The following is an 8,436-nucleotide window of genomic DNA, read 5'->3' on the forward strand; positions in this document are numbered from 1 at the left end:
AGGTGAGAAATGAGAGGGAACAGAATTCCCTTCGAGGCCCAAGAGCATGTGGTGTCTTCTGTCCTATGCTCCTTGTGCCACCCTCCTGAAGACATGGGTTTCAGCTGCTAAATTCAAAGGAGGACCTGACCTTTCCCAAAGTTTGGAGAGATGGTTGGCTCTAAGATGTTAGCATGGAATGATTTCTAAGCTTATTAATTTTCGGGGCAATTTATGCTTTCCTCGGTCAGCGCCCCTCAAGATTATTAAAGATGAGGAGGGATGTCTGATATCACAGCTGCCACTGATATGCTGAAACCCTGACCATCTGAATCCAAATGCAGCCAGAACAGCTGCTCATCAAACCCAGATGAAGGCCAAACTCCTTGGCTGTATGACCTAGCAACCGCCAGGATTTTGCAGAGTATTAAACATGCCCCAGCAAGCCCCATCATCCTCCATCCCTGCCTTTGTTCTCCTTTATGCAAATATATGAACGGTTATCCATATGCATGGAGATTCATTATGCAGGGAATGTAACAACACTGGTCCCTGAACTGCATGAAAAATGAAGGTTGTGGGTAAACGAGTAACTACGTGATGTAATTGGCTGGTTTACGCCAGTCTCCTGAATGTGTCGTCTTTGCCAAGCTGCAGTGTGAGAGCAGTGAGATGGGAATGTACATTTTGCATCTCTCTCATAAAGTTGCGTAAACTTGTGTTAGTGTCATTTTCAGATGAACGTTTACATTGAGGAGCACACTGGAAGGTTTCATTGTTTACACACATTATGTAAATTGATTTAAATTCCTGGTTTACACACATTTATTTACAAGGTGTTTACTGATTACAAACCAATGTACATCACTAGTTTACATGCATAATGTAAACTATGTAAATTTCTTTTTTTTTTTTTACATGCAGTGATCTGTAGCATCCCATTGCTTATTCCACACAGTCAACAAGAACTTCCTTTCATCTCTTCTCCTTCAGTCCTTCAACTGCTACATTACTGCTGAAAATCATCTCACCTCCAGCTTAGAAACATAAAAGAGGATGTCTTCTTTACACTGAGAGAGTAAAACCCTCGTATGAAAACGTACTGGCTGTCACCAGAATTGCAGTGTGACTAAAAAACCAAACCAAAGCAGAGAATAAGAAATATAAAGGAGCCTGTCCATTTATACAAGAGGAAAGAGGTTCCTGAATGCAGTGGAGAGGAGTCTTGGTAATATTTTTGGTAATATTCCTTCAGATGTTATTGGCATCCAAGCTACAATAGTTGGACAGCAGCAAAGAGTCCTGTGGCACCGATAGACTAACAGACGTATAGGAGCATGAGCTTTCGTGGGTGAATACCCACTTCTTCAGATGCAGATGGCATCTCCCTATGCGCTACTGGTGCCAGAACAAAATGCAGAAGTGGGTATTCACCCACGAAAGCTCATGCTCCTATACGTCTGTTAGTCTATAGGTGCCACGGGACTCTTTGCTGCTTTTACAGATCCAGACTAACACGGCTACCCCTTTTATAGTTGGACAGAAAGCTTGCCATGGGGTATAAGTGAGAGACAGAGAGACTTTAAGATAAGGCATAGTTAAGAATAGGAGTTCCAGGTTTCATCACAGAGGCAATGAAGAGACTACACCAAACTCCTAACCTGTAATTTGAGAAGGCAGCTAATTGGTAGGTAGGTAGTGGGTTATTTTCTAAACTATCCATTTGGGGAGTGTCCATATTTTGTTTTGGGGTCTAAAAAGTCAGTGTAAAGTCAATTTCCTTTCAACTTCTGAGAATTCCCACCAGAGTCTTGCACGTTGTGCGGTACTGTACTAGGCAAGGAGTCTGTGAGGCTGGGTAAGTGATACAGGACACAGCCTACAGTGTGAAGTGGATAATTAGACCTGGGCTGGGCTGGGGTGAGTAGCCCATTGCAGGCACCTCTCTGCTAATGCTGATAAATGCTCTCAATGTAGAACGACAGCTTGATCTTCTCTGCAGCTTTCTTAGTGGGAAGAAATGTCACCGTTGCTCACACAATAGGGAACTTGCTGGAAAAAAAAGCTGGGGTAGGGGGGGAATGTGTCTGACTTGACAAGTGTTATTTTGCAGACTAACCTGGGGTGTGACTCTCCTCCTTGGCACGCAGACGCTCTATTCTGCAGTCTTTATTTAATGATTTCTGCAAATCCAGATGGGTTGTGAACGAGAGTGAAAACGAAACCTAACAATAGCCTGGTGAAGTGGCACTGGGAAGGGGCATACTCTGAATGGAGAAGATTTTAGCTTTGGCTTTCGTCGTCTCTCTCTCTCTCTCACTCACGCACACACACACACACACACACACACACACACACACACACACACACACACACGCACCATTTCAAGAATTAGCACTTGATTCTCATATACACTCTGGCCTCTTTACACCTCTCTGGCATCATAAAGGGACTAAAAGTGGGACTATGTTACATTTATGCTCACTTTAAAGTCCCTTTGCACATCAGGAGTGGCATAAAGGGGCTTCAGTGTAAATGTGAATCAAGTTCTCACTGGTTGGCTAGAAAATGGTCCTTAGCCCTATGAACGGACATAGAGCAGGCATCACACCCCTGTCACTGCTGTCCAGGCACATAAACCTGCACTCCAGGCTGAAAATGAAGGATAGAATTAATGCTACCTCACTCCTATGGCACCTGTCACCCACGGAGCTCACATTGCATTACAGAGTTGGGTTTTGTTAACCCTTTACCATGTAGAGGGTCAACAGCTGTGGGGACTGAATGTGGGACCTCTCATTTTAAAAGACCCTGTTCTGTTAGGGAAGGCTATAGCAGGCTCATCAAACTCTCTCTCAATGTGGAAAGCCACCACTAGAGAAGGCCAGAGTTACATTGGGGTTACATACAGATGGGGAAACTGAGTCAGAGGGAGGTGAGGTGACTCACCCAAAGAGACCCAGGATGTTGATGATTGTTCTGTTTGTTTGTGGCAGCACTCGTCATGAGCTAGAGACTTTTCTGACCTATAGGAAGAGTCAGACAGCCCCTGTCCCAAGGAACTGACTGTCTGAAGACGGCTGCACAGACAAGTAGACAGAGGTCGGGGATGTGGAGCAATACAGGGGATTTTCTATACAAATTCACGAGATGCTCTATAGACAGCGCAGCAGAAGTGGGTTTTAAGAAGGACATAGAGTAAAGGGGATAGGGCTTTGGGGATGACTCCAGGGATGTCGGATGATGCACACAGGGCGGTGTGGATGAAAGAAGGGAGGGGACTGATGGGGAGAGTGGCAGACAGGCTCAGAAGAATAGGAATATGAGCAAGGCAGGTGGCAGGGAGACCAACGTGTAACTCAACTCAAAGGAAGATAAAATGTATAGAGAGTCTTGAAGGAGGTGACTGATAGTTTAAATGTGATGCAATAGACAGTGAAGGGATTCAAAAAGAGGAGTGACATGAACAAACGAATGGGCCAGGAAGATGACAATAGCAAAATTGAACAGAACTCTGGTTTGCTGATGCCTTTTCCTCTAGCCACGGGCATGCATTGGCCAAAATGGAACCATGTTGAGGGCCTAACATTAGATATAGCAATTTCTATCGGATTTCAGAGTTGTTGAGCACCCACAATGCTCCCAGGGATTTTTAGGGCACATTTATGCCACTCCGGGCCTTTTACCCAGAGCAAAGGGGCCAGAACTGGAATGATTTTCTGGCCCATCTCAGGTTAACAATGAAACTATTTGATGAGCTATGGAAGATCTCAGATAAGTTGACTGTCTACATATCATTGATATGACTTATTAATATTATAATATAGAGCTGGTTGAAATGTTGATCGTATTTCATACTGAGGGCATTTATAAATAGTCTATAAAGGGTTAATGCATTATTCATAGATATTTTAATGGTTAGTTGATTGTTATAGAGTCTAGAGATTTGCTTATAACCCTGCTTTACAGCCATATATAACACCATCTGTTGATATGCTTATAACTATCGCTATCACACACATTAGTGTCTGCAACGTGCATGTGGCATCTATGAATCATTTCTCAACTCTTTATAAACTATTTCCGAATCACATCTTGAATATAAAGGGTGGCTGAATATTTACATTTTTTTAAAATGAATTTTGAAATTTCAACAAAAATTAGGAATTCTTTTTTCAAATTTATTTTTGATTTTGGTTTTTTTCTGGCTTTCCTCCTCCTGACCAGCTCTAATTAATCTGTTCACTGTAACCCACAACTAATCCTGGATTTCTTCTTCTATATACTTGGTGCCCTCTTTGTAACTAGCTTATGTAACAAAATAGCTTTGTATTGTCACCCATTTAATTTGCCAGTGTTTATTGTATGGTGATGTATGTGATTTTAAGAGATGATAAAGTGTCTAGAGGTTGGAATGGATACTTTTTGTTTTTCTTTTTTCCTTAGGAACTGAAATAAATAAATGCATTTGGAAATTCCACTTTTCCTCTCCCAATTATGCCCCCCGCTTCCCCATCAAGCCAGTCCTTTATTAGCCACTCAGTAAAAGAATTATTCTTTGTTTTTCTATAGCACTGGACATCCAAAGATCTCAGAACAGTTTACAGACATTAATGAATTAAGCCTTGGAATGGCTCTGGGAAGTAGGCAAGTATTGTTATTTCCATTCTACAGGTGTGAAAACTGAGGCATAGAACGGTGAAGTGACTTGCCCAAGGCCACATGGGGAATCTGTGGCAGAACCACAAACAGAACTCAGATTTTTCTTATTCCTGAGCTTTAAACATTAAACTGTGCTTCCAGTACTGTGTGCCCTTCCACCTAGATGACTATGCAGACAGCCCACAAATCAGCACTGCCATCCCATCCACATTATCACAGCTCATAGGACAGTCATCAGTGCAACATTTTCCATCCTCAACCGCACCATAAACCCGCCTCATTATCATGGAGTTGATTCTGAATAATGCTCATTCTTCATCTCTTGGCTCTATCTATACTGTCCATGACCCAACGCTCAGTACAAAACAGCTCTCCATATCTTCGCTCTACCTCTCAAGACCAAAGGTGAGATACAGACCTAAACTAAGGGGTACAAGCAAAATAATCATTTCAGGGTTCTAAGGAAATTACCCTAAAATCCTGTAGAACAGAATAAAGAGAGAGATCCGTTCTATCCACCTACAGAATGTAACAGAGAATTATGTCGCCAAGGTAGAATTCTAGAGGCAGGTTTAAAAATTCTATGGAAAGAATATCAGTGGCTAAACATTCTATGGAAAGAATATCAGTGGCTGTTCAGTTCCATAGGAACTCTGCAGAAGGGAAAGAGTCCTTTTGCATTGGATGCCTTTGCCAACCGGAGTAAGGCGCTTGGCCTACTAGTAAATGTCTGAGCTTCAGCTGTGGCAGGAAAGGGGCGAACGAGGGGCTGGTTTTTGTGAGGTTGGCTGCAGACGCTAGAAAATCCTGTGTTTTGCTTGACGTCGCTGCGTAACATTGGCAGTGGCTTTATCTCTGAGGGTTTTCAATGTAAATGACACGGTTCTAATGTGCTGTGTCCATGTTTCCTCACAGCAAGACACTCTGGGGAAATCACCACTAAACAAGTTACAGTGTTCCAATTAGGGACGGGTGAGCTCCTTTTTGCCTAATTTCGAACCCACTCGAAATTCACGGGTCGGGATGGCTGATTCGGATTCTAGCGACACCGGGCTTTGGAGATGCAGTGAGAAAATCACCCTTGAGGAGGAAACTTGTCTTTAAACCAGAATTTGATACTTTGTGAACTCCAGCTTGCTTTGCAGACCTGTGCAGTAGATTGTGGAGCCTGCAAAATGAGATTTGCCCACCCCTAATGCTAACAACCCACTATGTTCTGGATGATTTGAGGGCTATGAGCCAGATCTTCAGCTGCTATAAACTGGCATAGCTCCATTGAATTTAAAAGGGCCGCACTGATTTATACCTGCTGAGGATTTGGAAATAATGGGCCCGATTTTCTAGTGCTCGGCACCCTCAATTGGAACCAGATTGTTAAAAAGTCCTCAGTACCCAGTTGAACAGCTAAATAAAGGCTTGATTCTGCTCCATTCAAATCAACGGCAGATTGGTTTTGGTTTTTGTTTTTTTTCCCAGTGACTTGAGCGGGAGCAGAATCAAGGCCAAGCGGAGCAGATTTTCAAAAGGGAGCCGCTCCCAGCAACTCCAGTATTGACACAGATGCCTGGATTTTCAAAAGAGCTCAGCTTCTTCATAGGCTCCTAACCTAAACCAGAGGGTAGAATTCCAGAGCTCAGGGTCCTGCATGCAATATAGTGATTTACTATTATTGCTCATTCGGAAGAACTTGTCCTTGGGGTGATTTGTGTCTGATATTTGGGCAAGGGGAGAAGACTTAGCCACAACTCCAACTCTTTCATGTCCTTTCTTGACTCACACCGTCCAACTACTTCCATTGCCCATAACCGTGTCATTATCCCCTAGCTCTGAACTCTCTGACCCACCCCACGTTTTCTATGTCTTGTGAATCATGACATCATCCCAGCTCTCTAGATTCCAGCAGCTGCAGAACGTACTGCCCACATCCTCACATGTTCAAAGAAGCATCCCCATCCTTTGGGATACTATGGTGGCAGATGCCTTAGAAACATCACAGACAAACAGATCCATTACTGTTTTCCCCTATGCATTTGAGGGTCTGGTTTGGAACTGCTCTCAGCTTCCTTAATCCTTTATGGATTTGTTGGGGTCTATCACAGAGATTCTCTGGCTACTCTCCACCCTGCCATGTCTCATCAACTCAGTCATACTATCTCACTGCTCTAGGTATGAGAGCCTTCTCCTCTGCAATCTCTGCCATCTGCAAAGGGCTATCTTGTCTCTCGTGATCCCTCAATGAATGTCCATCTCATTTCCTATCTAATTTGAAAACATAACTTGTATCCCTTCCTTAGGTGCCTCTTAATACCTCCCCCATTCCGCTGTTAACCCCACGCCCCCATTTAGCGCCATTATTTAACTCCACAAAGTCAGTATATAAAATAATGTCGGAATGCATGGTACATTTCACCTGTACTTGTCTATGTGTATTTTATTGTGGGTGTTCACTGATTTATGCTCGTGCATATGTATAGACATACTTGGGGGTGTTTGAGCACGTATCAGGCATAAAGTGGGAGGCATTCTCCTTCCCACCATGGACCCTCTATACCAGTGGGGTGGCCTACGGGGCCATAAAAGCCCCTTAGCTGGCCAAGGAGAGTTCTCCTGGAGCAGACACTGCATAGAAGAGTCATAAGCAGCCCTGCACCGTTCTCCTTGAAGCCCCTGATATACTTGGGGGTGCTGAAGGTGTCCCAAGAGCAGAAATGGAATCCCTGCAGCATACATGTGTTCTCTGCCGCAAGGAGATGTGGAGTTTGTGGGGGAAATGGGGCAGCAAAAACTAGAGCAGCGGGAGGCTGCTTCTTCCCCCAGAGAAGTTCTGAATGGGGAAGGTAGAACAGAGTCTGTAGGCTATGGGCCATACCTGCTGGAGGCGCAGTGCAGCGTCTCAGCCAGTAGATTGTGGGGTTATTCTACATCTGCAGATGCTTCTGGAATAATGCCTCCTAGGAAACATTGTGTGTGTGTGCACTCCATCTTTTTTGTTTTTACTGTGTGTGAGTGCAATGAGCTACCTTTACGTCCGTGTTACATTCCTACCTATTTGTTTGTATTGGCGTGTTTATTGGTGCCTTATGCAATTGTATACCGGGGCCTATCCACATGTGTGTATAGGAACCCTACCACCTCATCGAGTCCAGTCCCCTGCCCGCATGGCAGAGACAAGGTTGAAAACACACAGTGAATGAAGCCTAAAGGCTTAGAAAGCAGAAGGCAAATACAAAGAACCCAACACTTATTATTTCTGTTAAAAAAGAAGTCTCCTGATTTTGAAGCCAATCTCATGATTTGGGGGGGTCATTTGTTTCTGGGGTTCTTGGGGTGGGTAGTACTTCTAGAGGTAAATATTAGTTGTGTGAAAACTGGAATGTTGGTGTGTGTCTGTACGAGGTATACTTAAACATAACGTGGGGAGATGGACTAGATGACCTTGCGTGGTCCCTCCTGCCCCGACATTTCTGTGATTGTATAGATTGATATGTCAGCTTGTGAATGCATGTACAATAGGCAGATGGCTGGGTTTGCATATAGAGTTGCATTCAAGTTCATGGGCACAGTGCTAGATGCGTTTTGATGTGCTCATTTGTGTGTCCATGTATTTCATCTTTGCCCATATATGATACATTCACATGCACATCGGACAGGTTCTCCCCTGAGCTCCTGTCTGTCTCTCTACATTGGTTTTATATTGTGGTAATCACCTGGGTACCCACACACCTTCATTGCTTACGTCAGAGCTTTACATCTACTGTACCTGAGTCTTTGAAGCAGATGTCATTGCTAACGAAA

The 8,436-nt window shown here is 43.7% G+C and overlaps 1 protein-coding gene across 2 annotated transcripts in view; it reads right to left on the minus strand.

Annotated features, from left to right (window-relative positions):
* BRINP1 (BMP/retinoic acid inducible neural specific 1) overlaps window positions 1-8,436 on the minus strand; it is a 97,828-nt gene that overhangs the window by 57,167 nt on the left and 32,225 nt on the right. The gene's annotated exons all lie outside the window — the stretch shown is intronic.

Source organism: Chrysemys picta, chromosome 18 (genome assembly GCF_011386835.1).
Source record: "Chrysemys picta bellii isolate R12L10 chromosome 18, ASM1138683v2, whole genome shotgun sequence".
Taxonomy (NCBI): Eukaryota; Metazoa; Chordata; order Testudines; family Emydidae; genus Chrysemys; species Chrysemys picta.